We start from the raw sequence: 18,742 nt of genomic DNA, 5'->3' as shown, positions 1-18,742 counted from the left end.
CTGTTTTCCCTTGAAAGAGGAAAAACCCAATGTCCACAAATAGGGGAGTTTGTTCTGGAGACCTCAAAGTTTGTTACAATTGTTTTCTGTTAGCATGAAGAAACCACATACAAGCAGAAATATATTGGGTTTACAAGAGATGCCTGAGTCATCAGCATACCTTATTCGGAGCTGTAGTTCCAAACATTGTTCATCAGATGTTTTCTTACTGTCATACAGGAAGCGTGTGTCAAACTTCAGCAGCACTTGGAGATGTAGGTTTGTATTAATAAATGCTATAACTACAAACAGCCCACTTCCCACTGAAGCTATCTTTAGTTTATTGTGTAGTTAAAGCAGCTGCTGCGTCAGGTCAAAAAAAGCTTTTTCTTTCATCTCTACTGGTCATCTTGACCCTTAGTTAAAACTTGTAAATTATGCCCTGAAGCAAATAATTAATCAAATTATTCTTGTTGCTCATGGGCCTTGTGTGCTTCTCTGACACTGTTCGGTGTCTGAAGGTTATAGGTAATGTTCACAGACTAAAGCATGTGAATAAAGGTAAACAACATGAGAAGTTATAAAAAAAAAGTAGCTTCTTTTTTTGTCCAATCTGTATTTCTGTCCTGTGCAATCTTTTTTTTTTTTTGGTCAGGCATTTTGCTGCTGAGGAAATAAGGCACGAATGTTTCCCATACTCCAGGCAGCCCTACATGGCTGATGCCTGCATACCTCAGTTTTCCTCCTGGAGGAAGATCTTCCCAAGCTGCCCCTTGTGCTGTGCAGACCTTTCCCTCGGCCAGTGTCCCCTACACAGTGAGTTCAGGGGCTGGTGAATGGTGATTTTCCTGGTTACTGGAAGTTATGAGGTGGGGAGGTTAAACGTGCTTCAGCATTTGTCTCAGCTCTGATAATTTCTGTGATGGTCATCTTGGAACAGCAGATTGAAGAAGTTGGGTTTTAATTGGTGGCACTTAGCTGGCCTCTCAGCAATGTGTGTTATCAAGTTCTACTGCTTCTGGAGAGAGCCTGACATTTGGTTGATACATGGATTTAAAGGCTGTTTTATCTGTCCTTTGGTTTCCCACACCCACTGTTATTTCAGACCTGTGATTCAGCAGTGCATTGGCAGTGTGATCTCAGGAATAGTAAAATAATAGTAGAATAGAGCTGTGTCAGATCAGCTAATTTTTCTTTTTCTAAAAGAAGTACAAACTTTTAAGGATATTTACCACTTGAAATAATGCCTGGCTTAGAGCGAGGTCTGATACTAAATTCTTCTCTCTTGCTGGTTTTTGGGGTAAAAAGGTGAAAATTGTGCTAGCTCGTGTGTGCTTCTGTTGTGGTTGTCCGGTGGTTTTGATGTACTTACTATTTAAAGATTTAGCTAATAATATGGCACTGAGTTGTTTTTTCCCTAAAAGCAATAGCTGCTTCATGCAGAGGATGATAGAGTCATCTGTCCCTCCAATTGACATGATGCAGTCCTAAATGGCAGGAAGTGATTGCAAAGTATCTACTGGGCACCTGGTACACAAAGAATGTATCTTGGGAGCTGTGTACACTTTTTTTTTTTTTCCCTGTCTTAATAGGGATTTTTTTTTTGGCAATCCTTGGCAACCTTCCAAGGATTTAAAATCCAAATCTTTAAAATCTCTGTATTTTGAGAGCTGAGTTCAGAGTTGCCTGGTGGATCCAAGACGCTGCAGGCTCCCTCTCTCATCACAAGGCCAGAGCCACCCTTGCCTGTGACCAACGTGCAGGTGTCCCTCTGCACCCGAGAAATGGCCCCTGGGTCATGGAGTGAGGACGGTTCCTGCATCTCCCCATGAATGGGGAGCTGTCTGTGTTTGGACTGTGTGACAGGCGAGCTTGGAGGGCTTGAGTATGGGGGTTACAGCTGCCAGTGCTGGTAGCCAGAGCTTTAGTACCTCTTTGTCCAGAATGAGCAGAATAACAACACTGGTTTACTGAAAGTGTTTGCACCAACTACTGAGTAATTGGCAAACATTACTGGAAGTACTGTGGAGTTATGCTCTTAAATTTATGCATCTTGTTCTGTATTTAAGAAGCTCATATCAAAAAACTTGGTAATACTTGTAGTTACACCTTTGACACAGATTCCTGTTGGTATTTCTGAAAGCTAGAGCAAGGTGCAAAGGCCAGTGATTCAAAGTAATTTTGAAAGCCCTTGTCAAACTGGTCTGCTGAATGCCTTCTGGTTTTGTGACTGTTCTGATGGATTTTGTTGGGAATGGGTGGAGGTGTGTGTGGTTAGTTTTGGAGGTATTTTTGTCTTTTTTTTGTTTAGTATCTGTGCAAGCTTGCTGAATCTTGGAGGGTTGTGTTTATTGGTATAATATGATATGAATCAGCATCTTAATGAAACCTTTAACAGCAGTTTAAAATTTTTTGCTTTCAGAAAACCTTTCACAGAAATTCAGTAATGATTTTGATTGTGCTTGCAGGCATTTACAAGTATAGTAGATTCATTAGAATTTGTCTGAAATAATTAATGTCTTTAAATATGTTAGGTCCACACCTTGAAAGGAAAACACTGCTTCAGAATATGAAAGTGTAAAGTTTATAGATTTTCCCGGTAACCTTTTGTAGTATTATTTTAAAATATCTCTAACGAATTCTTAACACACATTCCCCCCCTCCCCCCAATATCTTTAGGATAACCCTGTATTCACAGCTACTATGAGCAGCAGCTACAAAAGATGGTAAAACCCATCAGCTTCTATGAAAAGGTCAAAAAAAACAAATTACCCATGTCTTAAAATAGAAAAGTATTTAACAGTTTTAAAAGTGCTTCATAAAGATAAGTAGAAGGGTAATTGAACAGTTGCCTTTCTTACACTCCTGTGCCTAATAAGATATGTTGTGGCCGGCATCTCCTTAATTCTGTTCAGCTGGTGTCCATGGACTTGAGTAGCTGAAGGGGAGTGAAAGGCAGAACAAAAGATGGAATTTCTCTTCTGTTTCTAGCTAAATCTTCTCCACTTCCTTGCTGAAGGACCCATCCAAGAGCAGACAGCCCATTTTTTCATTCCCTGAGAAGGTGGCTCTATAGCTCCAGTGATGTGAATGGTGAGGTTGAGGGATGTCACAGGTGCTGGGGACCGAGTGGCCAGGTTGGTAAATGAGCATGAGGCTCCAGGGGACTTGCAGGTTGCATTTTCAGGCTGGGCCCAGATCTTTGCAGAACCAGCAGGACAGTCTCTGACACCCACCTGTGCCAAGAGTTCTTTGAGGAGCTGCATCAGTCACCCCCTTACAGCCATTGTTGTCAGTGCCAGTGACAGGGGGGTTATTGGGGTGCCTAAAGATACATTAAGATAGACTTTCTCTAGTGGAGGTACTGATTTTCAATTCCCAGCTGGTCAAGAGTCAAATGTGACATTCCTGGTATTCCATAGCATAAAAAATAAACAAAAAGCTTAAGAGCTGTGTAAGCTTCACTTACATGTTTTCATGTAGGAATAAATTCCTTTTAACAGCCTGAATTTTCAGTTTTGTTTAGTTGATTGTGGTGTTGTTTTTTTTTGTTTGTTTGTTTGTTTTTTGTTTTTTTTTTTTGTGGTTTTTTTTTTAATCGATTTTATGCTCTTGCTAGGGAACAGAACTCTTAAAAATCTGATGGGGATGTGTGTGTGTGAGTTGCTAGGACCTGATTGAGAGAGAAAAGTCTTTTCTACTTTAAGTAGAAAAGCCAAAGATGTGGGAGCAGATTTTCTCGGAAATGAAACTATCCTGGTGGCTTTCACTTTCTAGTTCTCTTGTGATAACCACTATGATTATTTTCAAGTGGGTGGAGGTTGTCTTGAGTCACAGTGAAGGGTTGTGTGTGTATAGGTGTTGGGGTTTTTTGTTTGTTTGTTTTTGTTTTCTTTGTTTGCTTGGGTTTTTTTTTAGCTGGCTCTGTTATTAAACTTGCCCATCAAACCCTGGTGACTAAGCTACCAATGGGATGGTCTTCAGTCAGCAGGTAGACACCTTTAAATTGAAAGAATTCAGGTTCTCAGCAGGAGCCTGTTGGCTTGTGCCAGGGGTAGCAGTGTAATATCACTATTCAAATCACAGGTTAAGAGTATTAGGCGAGTAATGTAGTACAGGCTGTTGTGACAATGTATTTCGAAAGGATTTTGTGAATTCAGGGTAGAGTTCAGTCTTCTTTTCACAGAAAATGAAATAAAGATGGCTTTTCTTAGCTGATGATTACACTTTGAGAGTCAACATCTGCCAAGAGTGGAAAATATTTGACTGGAGTGAAAATTCAGTTTCAGTAGTCGAGTGAATCTAATGTCACTCACGTGTGATTTCTGCCAGGGAGCTGTGAGATATGTGGGATAAAAGCTCCCTCCGTTCCCTTTGGGACTGTGATATGTCCAGTATTCTGGTTAATGGGTGGTCAAGAATGATTAATAGGGAAAAGCTGATACTGTGAAACCCAGGAGTTAGTTGCTTGCAAAACCATGCAAGTTGAAAGCTTTCTGTAAGCTCATCCCTTTTATTATTTAAAAAGGGAGAGAATGCTAAAGCTGTGGGGCTGAAGGAAAGATGAGGTGCTGAGATGCCTTCCTGCAGAGCATACCTTGCATGATAGTACAAACTCAGGCTTTGTGCCAAGTGAAGGTACAAACTCAGGCTTTGTGCCAAGCAAAAGGAAATACTTCTTCCTGTTTCCTCAGGTTGCCGAATGCTGTCTCTTGCTGGTTTTTGTGAACACTTGTAACTCTTACCTTGGCAACAGTGTGTGAAGAATCGTGTTTCCTGGGCTGTTGGGGTCCACTCCGGCTAGCTATAGACCCTTGCCCACACGATACTTCATAGACGATGGTAAAAGATTGAGAAGCGCTCTCCTCCAAGTGGGAAACGTTGTCCTTTATTCCAAGACACACATCAGGCGGACAAGCCCATGGGAGAAAAGAGAGGGCGTTCCCTGGCAGCAGGGAGCTTTTATACCCGCCGGGATGGGGACAGAGGGAGTGGTCCACAGCCAGTGGGACACCAGTGACGAGTGGAGAGGGGAGGGGTAACCCAGGGGAGAGACCACCAGGTGGTACCGGGACAGGTGAGGGAAAGACCATGTGATGGGGAAACGGGGTAACAAACCACATGATATAACATAAGCTATACAGTGCAATACAAAACTATTCTGTGCAAATTCCCAATCATCCAGTGCAAGAGAACAACTAAACTGGTGCACCACAACAAATGTGTTCTGAGCAGCACGTGTCACATTTTTCCATGTTACTTTATATTAATACTGTGTTGAATATAGATGTTATCATAAGCTGTATTGTGCCTGCACACCTCAGCCAAGCTTGCAGGTAAAATTGGGAGCAGCTGTAGTGTGTGCTGTGGTGACCATCTAAAATGTTGATTTCTTCCAGCATTGCAGTTTGCTCTCTCTCATTGTGTTGCAGGGTTCACAGTTTTTCAGTGCTACATTTCTGTAGGAGTTCAAAACTTGCAATTGACTAAAAGCTCTACAGACCACTAGTGGAAAATTTTCATGAAACTTCTTTTTGGAATGATCCTGTCCATACCACCTTTGTACTCTGTTACCACCCCATTTTTCAGAAGTGGATAAAGTATCTCTTGGCTGCAGAGGATTACACCTCCCTGCCTCAATATTTGAGGCTAGTATACCAGTCTGTGTTCTGGAGTGGCTGTGGGGGTGTGCTGACTCCTGCTGACACTGACAGGGCGCTATCTTCTGGTAGAGGGGTGGTTTTAGCATACTGAACTACACAGTAGTTTTCCTGTGGGTGTTGTGCAGAATCTGTGGGTTTGGGCTTTAATCTGAGTGAAATGTGAAGCAACATTGACTGGAAATGTTGAGGTTGCTGTGAAATGCTGTAGAGGAAGAACTGTGTCCTAAGATGGTTTAAAGGACAGATTGACACAAAATATCATGAGCTGGACACTTTGATGACTTCAGTTGTCGGTGACAGGCTTTCTGAGTTTTCCTTTGTTTAATTATAGGGTGGTTTTCCCATGTATTTAGTAGCATCATTCATTCTAAGCATTTGAAAATCACAATGAAAATAATCTATTCAGACTGGACTTCGCAATTTAAGAAGGCACTGTTTTTTTTGGGGTTTTTTGTTTTTTTTTTTTTTTCAGTTGGATTTTGTAGTTTTCATTGTTTTGTAAATGTCATTAGCTTTTCTTTGCCATAAAGGATGAAATTCAGGAACGTGTTGAAAGCCATCAGCATGAGAGTTTCCCTGAAATCTGGTGTTACCTGGTGATGGGACTTCAACAGGGACAGCATTGTTGTGAGCAGTAGCACCACTGAGTGTCCACAGTTTTAAAGTATCTCTTCTTCTAAGGGTGTTAGAGAGGTGGAATCCAAAGGACGTGTGATGTAGAACAGCTTGAAGGCTGGAGTGCAACTAGGTTAACTTTGAAAACATTACCTGACACAGATTTGTTTATGTAAACCACTTTTCTTAAGGGCATTTAAGGAAATATTGGTATGCTAATTCGAACAAGTTTTATTCTGAGATGGCCAGCTTTGATTTGATGCTTTTGTTTATAACTGGATTCTGAGTTATTTTACCAAGTGGATTCGTGCTGAAAAAAATTATACTCTACACAGTATTTCTTTTAAAATGTTTCTGTTATCAACTAATTGGCAACAGTCAAGCTTATCAAAGTTTAGGTGCCAAGACAATGGAGATTTAAAATATCCTTGTGTTTAAAATATCCTTGACTACAGTTTTTTTAGCCATCAGGTGAAAGCATATTTTCAGCTTTACGGTAAGCAGAGGTAGGCAAAACAATGTATTTAATAAAAGTTTGTCAGAGAGGCATTAGTGTTTTCAAGGCAGCATCTGGAGCTATTTAAATCTAATTGATCCTTGTATCTTACCATACACGGAATTTGTGGAAATAAATGCACTTGATATGGTGGTATTCTATCCCCCTGTGGCTTCATCCTGCTGATTATCATAATTTCACTGGTTGTACCCCAAAATCCAGAGGGCTCCCTTTAGAAGAGGATGTTCACTTAACATGAGGGTCTGAGTCTGAGGTGTAAAACTTTTGGATTGTGGTTTATGCAGCTGTATTTCATGCTGATTTTTACTTTCGTTGAATAGTAAATGGTGGGCTTGAGGTCACACATGGTCTGTGTGATAATTGTTCTTCTCACAGCTGTGTGACTCCAAGGAAAGTCAGATACCTGTGCTTGAAATTTCTATTCTCAAACCAAAAATTACACTTTCTGATTTTTAATCAAATTTCCATTAAAACATAAAGTCACTTTGAAAAGTTGAATTTAGCTGTGTTTCTACTGGGTTTAAGCTGGAAAAAAAAAAAGGAGAGTGTCACATGGAAATTGAAAATAGTATTCATTTGCATTCAAGTGTGAGCTGTGAGAGGGCTTTAAAGTAAGCATCTGGAAAAGACTGGGTGTGCACATGAAGTTCTTTGTTCTCTTCAGAAGAGGAGATGGCAGGAACAGACTCCACTTCCCTTTTGTTTCTAGTTTTATTTTATTCTTCTCAAAGGTAGTTACTTTGAAACAGAAATTTCTCCTAGGACCACAGTTGTTGGAAAAGTACTTTTGTTTTTTCCCCCTAACACTTTACACTGCATAGTATAAAGGGCCTGATTAGAGGACTGAATACTATATCGTATCCCAGAAATCTTACGTTGTGACTGAGAAAGCATTCCTATACTTTGTGGATTTTAACTGTTGCTTTGTTTTGATATAGAACTGTGGGAAAATATAGGAGAACATTTTTAAGCTTGTAAATATCTTAAATATCTTTTTTTTTTTTTTTTTTTTTAAACCTAAATAGCTTTATAGATGGCTTGCACAGGGATTTCCCTTCTTGGTACTATGTATTTTCCCATCTGACAGGTACTTTTCTTCAAATTCTGCTTGTATGTCTTATGTAATTTTCCACCTGTTTGAATAATTTTTTTTTTTTCATTTAGAGACTTTCCCACTACTGTGTAGTTTTCTTACTTTAGAACCTTTTAATTATTTGGTGGTAGTAATTGGCAAGCTTTATTTAATTCTGTCATCTAAGGCTTATAACATTTTTTTAATGGGGTACTAGAATTAATTCTTCTCTGTCTGTATCCCATTACTGGTTTGGAAATTAAAAAATAACTGACAGCTTACTGGCAACTTTTAAAAGTTCTCTCTGGTCTTGCATGTGTTTTATGGGACTTAGTGCTGAAAGCCACAGAATGTGACAGCCCTGTCTGGACCACAGTTGTCCCCTGGCCTGAAGCTTCCGGATATGCCTTTTTGGTACAGTCTGCAGGTCTACAGGGTAAGCTCTATTAATGGTGAAGACAGACAGATTTCCTCATCATCACCAGCTCCAGCTCTTGCTAAGTTGCCGTGTTGCCTTGAAGCTTTTTCTGGGGCTGATTTTAAGGTGACTGGTAAATGTGCCACCTGCTGCTGGTGCTGAGTGGAGGGTGTGTGCAGTGCACAGGCTGTGCTGCGTTTTTAAAGGCCAGGGAAGTTACTGAGTGCTTTGTGACCTAACTCAACAGAAAAGGATTGAAGATTTTGCTATCAGAGTTTATTGTCTCTGTCGTTTGATGGAGAATGCGTTGGCATAATGCTGCTGCTAAGAAGTCAGCACAGAATTTAAATTTTTGTTTCAAATAATTTTCCAAAAATGTGAACTTGTTAGGGGCATATTTTGTACCCCTTTTATTCAAGTCAGCTTCTGAAGCTTCAGGTAGATGTGTGGTGATGGCAGAAAGTCGTTCTTGGTACGACACCACTGACGCAGGGAAAACTAGCAGGCTAAATTACAGCGAACAGTGCTTACTAACCAAGGTGGTTGTAGATTTCTTGAGATCATGTCCAAAGGTATTAGAATATAGCACCTTCAGCTTTCTGTGGGAGGGGTGGCAAATGTGTGTTTCAATATAAGGTCCATCAAAAAGTGCCTCCCAAACTTTAAGCAATATCTTTCTTTCTCCGTGAAAGAAAACGGCCGATTTCAGTTGCCCTCTGTGGAGTGGAGTGCTGAATTTACTATTTCTTTAATTGTGAGGTAGTAAATTTACATACACACTGATCCCCGGTACAGATCTCATCACGTCTTTGAATGCTGTGGTGGCTCTGTTGTGTTTGAGGTTCATTTCAATTCTAACATCACCTGCATGGTGGTTATTACCCAGTGCAAGTGAAAGCTGCTGGCTGCCCTTCACAGGCTGTGGTGTGGTCCCTTTCTGCAGGGACACAGCCTGTGCCAGCACCTTCCTGGTGCTTGACCCAGCTGGGAAAGGCTGTCTCACCCCAGAAGCTGGAACTGCTGTCAGAAGCCTGTCACCTTCCCGGCAACCTATTAAACACTGCCCCAGATTTTGTGTTCTTGAGCAGAGTTGTGCCTTGTGTCTATCTGTGCCCGTGTGCCACTTGCCAGGCTAAAAACATGTCTCTCATGTCTCTTCACACAATTTCTTTGTAGATGGTTAGTGGAGGGCAGGATAAGCTATCAAATAATTTTACTGAATGCTGCAAATAGCGCTGTGTGAATTTCCTTATGTAGTTTTGTCTTGTAATGCACAGCAGTTGCAGGGGGTGACCAGGTGAGGCTGTGGGATGAGTTCACCTCTGGCAGACCTCACTGCAGTGGAGTGAAGGTTCTCCCCCTCTGTTCTTCCCAAGCCCTTTGTGTTGTCTCTTCTAACTTCTTGTGGCCCAAGATGTGGGCAAGAGCAGGCAGTGTGATCAGGAGCTAAATACTGGCTGGCCAAGGTGGTGGGAAGCCTGGGAGTGCTGCTGAGGCTTTTGAGGATCCCTGAGGCCAGGCCAAGTTTCAGGAGTTGACCTTGAGCTGTTGCTTTTGAGAGGTAGGAGGGTAGACGTGCCTGGGTATGTGCCCACTCTGTGATCACAATGCCTGTTTCTGTAGGAAATCATGTTGCTAATTTTTTTTTTTAATTGGACTAAATGGAAGACCTTTATTGAAAGGCTTTCTGTTAAGTTTGGTTGTTTTTTTTTTCCCCTTCCTATTCAAAACAGACAGCTGAACTTTTTCCCCAGATGCGTCCCTTCTATTGAATACAGTGGACTCTTTGTAATACAGACCTGTCTGTGAAAAAGTGCAATTTAAATTTTATTTACAATTTCTCTGCTGTACTATGCTGAATTTTGTGTGGAAAAATTGTGAAATCTTCCTGGTATCGCTTTCCTAGGGCATGTTGCAGAGTAGTTTGAGGTGAAGGAAAAGCTTTGATCTTTGTGCCAAACAGCTGCAGTAAATGAGATCCTTCTGGATGTGCACACCTAAAGCAGGGAGTGGAGAACAGTGTATGGCATTTCAGCCCATGCAGGAGCAGGTCTGATTGTGTATGTTCATTTGTGAGAAGTGTACACCAGGAGCACCACATCTCTACCACTGTGAGATTTTTAATTCATCTCCCATTGGTGTAAGTTTTCTGCTATAGTGCCTAAGTAGAATGGGAACTGCAGGAGGCTTTTTCCCCCATCAATTCCTCTCACTAGATAAAAGAAGGATTAAAATAATGGCAGAGAAACAACTAATTCTTTTAAGGCTGCTGCTCCACAACAGTTGAACCCAGTGGAAGTTGGTGCAATCTTAGTCTTATCCCTTCCCTTGTCCCATCCCTGGCTCTGACTAAGTTGGCAGGAAATCAGTGTATGCAGAGAGCGACTCCCTGATGGTTTATTGGGACCCTGGCCTGGCTTGCCAGTGGTTTGGATGAGTGGCGGTGCTGGCTCCTAGGAATGAGTGGCATCTAGCAACACCAGCTGGGCTGGCCAGCACTGGCAGGAACTATAGCCTGGGAAGAGCAGCTGACTCCTTGGAAGCAGCTTGTGGTCTGACAGTCCCTTTGAGTGTCACTGTTTGTAAGTATTGCAGAGCCTGGGATCCCACTAATCTGAAGACACTTGGAATTTCCAGAGTTGGTTTGTTTGTTCCTAGAATAGTAGCCCTTGTTATCATAACGGCAGGGTGATAGTGAGGGGCTAGTTTGGTGTTTCCTTGGGAGCTCTTCGGTATTGTGCAGAGCAGGGTGAGGCATGATGTCTGTTTGGGGAAAAACAGCCCTATAAATATCCTATAAATGTGATGAGTGTTTGAAGGGGCTAGTGAGAATTAGGCCTGTGAGAGGACTGTGAAGAGCATCAGACATGAGCCAGAAGAACTTGTATTTGGTGTGATGAGTTAAGGTGTGATTGGGATGCAAAGGAAAATATCTCAAAGTATAAAAATGTGGATCTCACGGCAGTGCTGTTTTAGACCAGAAAGACAAGACTGAACATTTTTAATAGTGGCTACAGTAAAATTATACCCTAGGCAATAATCTTTCCTGTGAGGAGAAAGCTTAAGTCTTGGTGGTGCTACCTGGTCAGACACTGTAAAATGGGATGTTTATGCATGATGGTAATTGTTTGTGAATTGAAGAAGAAAATTAGGAAATAAACTTTCAGAACAGAAAGTAGGCAGGAGGGATTGGAAAAATATCATAGAATGATCTAGGTTGGAAGGGACCTCAAAGCTCATTTTGTTCCAACCCCCTGCCATGGGCAGGGACGCGTTGCACTAGACCAGGTTTCCCATAGCTCCATCCAGCCTGGCCTGGAACAGTCCCAGGATGGAGCATCCACAGCTTTTCTGGACAGCCTATGCCAGTGCCTCTGAACCGAGTGAACTGAGTAGGTGGGAGTATTCCCCATGCAGGTGATTATTTGGCTCATAACTTCTGGATGGTTTTATGTAAATAACTGTCATAGGTGGGTTTTGCCTTGTATTTAGTGTCAGAGAATACAAACCAAAGTCCTCAAACCTCTCCTTAAAATATTATCTCAAAATCTTTAACTATCAGCTTGAATAAAGACAAATGTATATGCTAAGAGTGAAAAAGTTGGTTTTTTGACCACATATGAGGCTTGGAATTGTGAGTGTTTATATGAATGCATGATCTCATGTTGTGTGGAAACCTTAATATCAGGCATTGAAATTCCTTGAAAAGTCACAAGTTAAAGCAGGAAAACCATGGAAATTTGGTGAGGGTATTCTGTGTGTTGTCTAGGATCAATATAAGTTATGTAAAGCTATGATTAAGTAGAATGCTTTATTTAATTTTTGTGAGAAGAGTGTACACACCAAAGTAGGCACTCAAGCCTTTTCCACCTGCAAGTTTTATTTGGGTTAGGCTGTGGTTGGCTGAAAGTTCCTGCCATACACTGTGTCCTTTTGCTCCTTGAAGTAAGTTTTTGCTCTCAGTCCAGTTGCACTTTGTGCAAGCTGGTGCTGTAATTGTCAGATTTTGGCAGCCTGTGCAGAGCAGTCCCAGACTGAAAATCTGCTGTCTTTATGCATGTCCTTTACTCTCCACAGGTGATTTTTGTCTGAACCAAAACTGAGGTGCATTTTGCATTACAGTGTGTGTAAAAATATATCTTTACCTACTTTCTTAGAGGATACGATGTCATGTAAGAGGTTTCTCTTTTCATATCCGAACAAAAGGAAGCCCAGATAGCTGATGCTGGGCAAGGGAACCTAATTCTGTTGTACTTTAAGGAGCACCTTAGAGCTGCTGCAGAGATTTAACTTGGTCTTTGCATTAGCAAAATAGTGCTATTAAAAAAAAAGTATACATATAACCACTTTCTAATTTATATGTTTTTATAAATACATTTATTCTGCACATACATGGAGAAAAATCATGAGGACAGAGCTGGGAAAAGCAAAGCCTTCTGGAGCTGACTGCATGTTTTTCCTGTGTTTCAGCTCAATATTTTAATGGGAGGAGTTTGGTTTTATTTGTCTATTTGGAACTTGACCAACAGCATATTTAGAAAATGGTTAATATATCTGTAGTGCTGGAAGCTGTAATGTACAGTAGTGTCTGTGGGCCTTTTAACTATTCCTGGGAGATATGATTAATGTGGCAGAAAATTATATTCACAGTAGTAATTGAGGGTCTTTAGTATGCTTGTCCTTTGTATGTTAAACTATTTCTGTTTGTTTGTTTGTAGCAGAAACTTAAAGCCTCTTTATGGAGGATTACATTCCTCTAAGCTCTCAGCGTTCTTCTCATTACAGCAGCATCATATGAGGAAACCAGCTTATTAGCTACTTGTCTGCAAGCAATGCCATTAGCAGGTCCTCTGCAGCTCAGACTTCCTTAGAATTGTCTTTATTATAAAATACTTGTGCAGTGTCATTTGACTTTTCCTCCAATAAATAAATCTTATAAATCAGTGTTGCACTAGAAAGTAAAGAAAGTTGGATTTGTGTGGAGGGCCTGAGTCAAAATGCCATTCTCAGCATTTGCATTTCCTCTTTCTTTCTTTTTGTCTCTAGTAAAAGTATTCATCCCTCAGGAATCAGAATTATGGCTTGGGATGGAAGGCACCTTAAAGATCATCTGTTTCCAGATGATTGCTTCTGGTGGCAGCGACACCTTGCACTAGACCAGGGTGTGCAGAGCCCCATCCAGCAGCCTGGCCTTGAACACTTCTGGGGATGGGGCACCCACAACCTCCCAGGGCAACTTATTCCAGTGCCTCACCACCCTCACAGTAAAGATTTTTTTCCTGATAATACAATCTAAATGTACTCTGTGTCAGTTTGAAGCAATTGCCCCTTGTCCTGTCACTCCAGGCTCTTGTAAATAATCTCTCTCCATTTTTCTTGGAGGCTCCTGTCCTGTGGTAGAAGGCTGCAAGTTACCCCGAAGCCATCTCTGCATGAGGCTGAACAATCCCAGTTCTCTTAGCCTTTCCCCACAGGAGAAGTGTTTCATACTTTTAATCAGCTTGGTGCCCCTAGTGCATTTTCATTATGTAGTCCATAATTGAAATGTGAACTGTGTAGTGAGGCCATAGATCCTGTTTTGTCCTCCTAATGGTTGGATCATCTCATTCATTCCTGAACACACAACTTTATCTGCGCTTGGAAATGGAAAAGGGGTGTTTTATCTTCTGAGTTTTTAAGTGCTTGTGTTGCAAATGCAAATATTTGGATGTTGCCGTGAATATAGCCAAAGTTTACATGTGCTTCTTCAGAAGCTACATAGAGGAGAAAATAAACAGATCAAAAGGTGGCTAATTTTCCCCCCAAATTTATCTTCACTGTAATTCAGTACTAGTCAGTTTATGAGATTTGCCTTGTTTAAGAAAACCCATTTGTGTAATTTAGCTTTTTGCTTTGATTGTAGGAAGTTATCAGAGTTTACAGTACTGTTGTGGAACTAATTTGGGTACAGTATCTCCCTAAGCTGATAGTAGTGCAGATCCTTTTCTGCTTCATTGGTGCTGGCACAGCTACTGAATATGCTATTGTGTGAGGTTATAAACCAGATAATCTTAATTGGGCATTTCCTGAGAGCAAGGGAGGGATGGCTGAAAAAGGAGAGACTTGGAAATAAGGACATGCATTCCTAATACGCAAATTTGGCTTCCATCCAGGAAAATGGGAGAATTTCCTGTTAGTTAAAATCTTCCAAGAGCTGAAAGCCTGAAGATACATAGTGCCTACATACCTCAGGGAGCCAGAGGAAAGGGAAAGGCTGGGAATAGCTTGTGCATGAAAGCCCCAGGGAACAGACTGCTGCAGGATGTGGTGGGACTGAGGGGTGTGGATCCAGAGCAGCCATACCATCTCCTGTGAACCATCTCCTTTGTGTGGCCAAGGACTTGGGGTACCCTGCAGCAGCTGCACCAGCACAGTCTGGTGTTGGAGATCAGGTCCTGGGGGCTTTTTAGAATTGATTGAAATGCTGTTCAGGCTTCATGGAGAATGCATGTGTGTGTGTGACATGTGTGCACATACGTCCTAACACTGCAGATATCACTGGAGCCTTGACTCACTAAACTGGAGGATCTCTGCTAGAGGAAAGATACGGAATCAGTCATGTAAATTTGAGGATAGGATAGCAAACAGAAATGAGTACAGGAAAACCTGAAAGAACGGAGGTGGATTTCTTAGCACCTGGTTCTGTTGGAATGATCTGGTTTGTATGTCCATTTGAAAAGAGAGGCTGCTTATTAAACTGAATTAAAGTACAGTGAGTTATAATTCAGAATTTGAACCTCTGCTGAGGCAAGGTTGGAAAAAATAGGGAATCAGGAGAGAGCTGCATTGAAAAGATACGGCAGCTTTTTTATGTTAGAATGGTTAGTTGTGATCTGAAACTTCTCTCACTGACCTGATTGCATGAGCATATATTGGTGTAGGTACTTCAGACACTTGTAAATACTTGTCTGCTGCCTTCTTAATTTTTTGTCTTTGTTTTAGCATAGGGTGAGCTCTTTTGGGTATTTTTGGTTATAGCCTATGAGTGAATGATTATTATAATTGTTTTATATATATATATATGTGTGTGTGTGTGTGTGTGTGTTTTTAGACATTTGAGGGTCTATATGCTACAGTCACTTCAACTTAAGTTACCCCAAGCTTCTTGAGCTTTTAGGGTAAATGTAATCAGAATGAGCATTAATAGGAGTAAGGAGGATGGCTTGCTTCATATGTAGAAGTCTGTCTGTAGTATTAAATATTTCTTACCATACAGAAAAGACTTAATTGTTTAGCAGTTGCACTAGAAATTGATCTCTAAGCTTCAGTCATGGGTCACAGTAACATCAGTTTTCTATATGCCACAGTAACTAGAGCTAAAGGAATTCTATTCAAAACAAATAAAATTCAGCCATTTTGACTTTGCAAAGTAGTACAGATGCACTAAATAAAGTCATATCAGGAATTCAGTAATACAAGCTCTCTGAATATGGTTGCAATTGTTTAGTAAGTGTCTTAAGTGAAAAGAAAAGCAAAAAGAAAATTGAATCTCATTGTCTGATAGTGAATGAGGAGAGGGTTTGACAGTTGCCTGCTCTGCCACTTATAATGAAAAGAAATAGAATTACTTGTGTTAATACAGTTTCATGGGTAATAACATACTGTCATTATAACAGTGAAGGAGGCTAATGACAAGTTAAACATCCAGTTGCAGAAGAGGTCAGTGCATAGTAAAGATGATGGAAGCAGTTACATCAGATCTGTGAGGATGAGGGCAGGTGGTGAATTTGTGGAAGAGAAGGCCACCAGTGGGAGTTTTTAGCTACCTTATGCAGTTTTACAATTGTTTCTGAAGATCTGTTAGTCAGTTAGCAAGTATTAAAAGAACATGTTGATCAGGTAGAAATAATGTCAATTACGCTACTCCTAGAAAGGGAGTGTGTCCATTACTTAACTTCTGCATGATTTGAAGTCAGTTAGAAATTAGTGGCAACTTGTCCACATTTAGCTGAAGAAAGAGTAATGTCTAAACCAGACTAATGCCCCAAAGCTCCATTTAAGGTGTTCAGGAGAACTGTTAATTTTTCTCTTAATTCCTGTCACTTAACAATGGTGCTTATGGATTCTCCATGTTGTTCTTTTAATTACCAGTTAGAAATTCTGGAGCTGAATACCTTAAACTCTTAAAAAAGTATACTTGGATACTTAAATCATCTCTTGATGAGAAAGGAGCATCTCTGAGTGCAGTTCTGATCTGTTAAACGTGTATGTCCATGGGAAGGGGACCTTGAAACACAGATTTTACAGTGGAATGCTGAAATGTGGATGGAAACTACAGATGTCTAAGTTTATAAGTCACAGCTGGGCTCATAAATTAACAGCCAATATTTTGAACTGCTAAGAGATTGTTTGTTGGTAAACTGTCTCTTCTGTCTTTTCCCAGTCTCTGTGAACGATGAATATCCTCCAATCAGCCTTTCCAAGTGTTGTATATATTGTGGAAGATACAGAAATCTCTTATAACTTGTTGATGTAATAATTTATAGTGAAACTATTTTCTGTTTTGTTCACTGTCATGTTGGTGGCAAATAGAAAAAGAAATCCACTTTATTGCTGTGCCCTTGAATTGCTGCTGCCAATTTTAATGCTGTTGTAATTATTTTTCCCAAATACTCTATTTAATTTCTTTGATTCTTGCCAGACTTAGGGGCAGGAAAGCAACTTTATAGGGAAGACAAGTTGTGGCTTTGTACAGTGCTGCGAAATGCACAGAGTAAACAAACAAAGGGGTGAGGGATGGGGATAGAGTGGGAGTTTGTTTTCCTTCATCACTTCACTTTCTTGTGCCAACAGAAGGGTTTTTAAAAGGAAAAGAAAAAAGAAAGAGGCAAATTGGATTGTTAGCAGTGTCTCTTAGGATCATAAATGAAGGGAAGATTGTGTATGTAATTCATAAACATCCTGAACCTTCTATTTCAACTTATTAGGGCATGAAGTGGTGCCTACCAGGTTAATTTCTCACTGGGGAATTCAGGATTCATGCAGATCTTAATTTCCTCCTCTATACAAAGCAGTGATAAGAGAAGAATAAGGGTATTTGAATATTTGATTCCAGATAATTCAGCTAAAAAATAAGTCTTTTAGAAGAAGCTGCAAGACAATTATAGTTGCTATTTTAAATTGAATTTGGAGAGTAGCAGGAGAATGTTTATTTGTTCCTGATAGGAAATATGCTTTTTGTCATGTGAACAAAACCCTGTACTTTACAAAAATTTTCTCTTTCATAGATGAAATTACTATTTTGAGTTCAGGATGTGGTGGGCAAAGAATAAAAAAGAAAAACCATGTGCAAACATTTTTTCTCCATTTCCCATCTGCCAAAGGAGCAATTGAATTTGTTAGTATGGAACAATGGTCAATGCTCTGTTTTTTCATGGTTTTAATGGTTAAGATGCTTTTAATGGTTTACAGGAGTTCAAGGACTGTTCCAGCTTAGTGACTGCTTTTTGCTTCTGTGATGGGATAGCTGAGCATGACCAGAGTGAATCATCTGTTGGCTCTAAACAGGGGTGGGACCAGATTTTTATTAAAGTAAAACAAAACCAAGCCTCAAAATTCTTATGGAGTGAATATTTAAGAGGCCCAGAACCTCTTGTTCTTTTTCTAATTCCAAGTGTTGCTTTAAACTCAGTTGTGGGTGCTGACTTATGTGATTTGGGAGAGTTGGATTCAACTGGTCTAGGAAGGCAGTTTGGATGGATTCCTGAAGTTCTGTTTCAGTATCAAAAAACTTGTTTTGTTTGGGGATTTTATAGTATTTCTCTTAAAACACCTCAGTGATCAGCAAAATTGAATTTCCAGGTTTTGTGTTTGAAACGATTAGGAATTGTTTATGTTAAGGAAATAATGGGGTTGAGAATTACTGGGAGTCAAAGAAGTTGGTTTTGGTGGGTGTTCAGTCAGCTATTCCACTACTGCCACTGGAGATCAAAGCTGTGGAGTTCTCTTTGTTTAGAAGGGCTAACTGTGGCTTTATATAGGCTTCTTAAACCTATGTTGCATAATCTTACCCATTTTTTTGTTTAAAAAAATCCAAAACCAAGCAAACACAGTAAAATGCAAAATCGTTACATTTTGGAATTAATGATTCCCAAAAAAGTGCCCAAATTCCAGACAAACTAAGATAAACTCAAGTAATGTAGGTTCTGCTGCTTTGGGGTGCATAAACCTCATATGGAGATGCCTTTAATGTTTGTGGAGGAGTGTACTCACTTAAGACATGGTTTTGCTGTTTTTTGGCTCTAATCTTATTTCGATGATCTGTTTTCTTTTTAGCACCAGCAAACATTTTTAAATCAGCTGAGGGAGATCACCGGTATCAATGACATCCAGGTACTACAACAGGCACTGAAGGTAAGTGACTTGTACCTGAATGAACCAGAATGCATCTTAACTGCCTGTGAAAGCCATAAATCCATCCCTTTCTTACTCTGTCCCTC

The 18,742-nt window shown here is 40.3% G+C and overlaps 1 protein-coding gene across 2 annotated transcripts in view; it reads left to right on the top strand.

Moving 5' to 3' along the window:
- The first annotated feature begins 729 nt into the window (after positions 1-729).
- USP25 (ubiquitin specific peptidase 25) overlaps positions 730-18,742 on the top strand; it is an 85,462-nt gene continuing 67,449 nt past the window's right edge. The window contains exons 1-2 of one of the 2 annotated variants that reach the window (XM_041414776.1): positions 730-795; positions 18,579-18,656. The gene's annotated coding sequence lies outside the window, so the exon portion shown is untranslated. The remainder of the gene's footprint in view (positions 796-18,578; positions 18,657-18,742) is intronic. The other variant, XM_041414775.1, reaches the window with a different exon arrangement.

This window comes from Onychostruthus taczanowskii, unplaced genomic scaffold, assembly GCF_017590055.1.
Source record: "Onychostruthus taczanowskii isolate IOZ18803 unplaced genomic scaffold, ASM1759005v1 scaffold47, whole genome shotgun sequence".
Classification (NCBI taxonomy): domain Eukaryota; kingdom Metazoa; phylum Chordata; class Aves; order Passeriformes; family Passeridae; genus Onychostruthus; species Onychostruthus taczanowskii.
The sequence above is the reverse complement of the archived record's forward strand: the minus strand, read 5'-3'. Positions and strand labels throughout refer to the sequence as shown.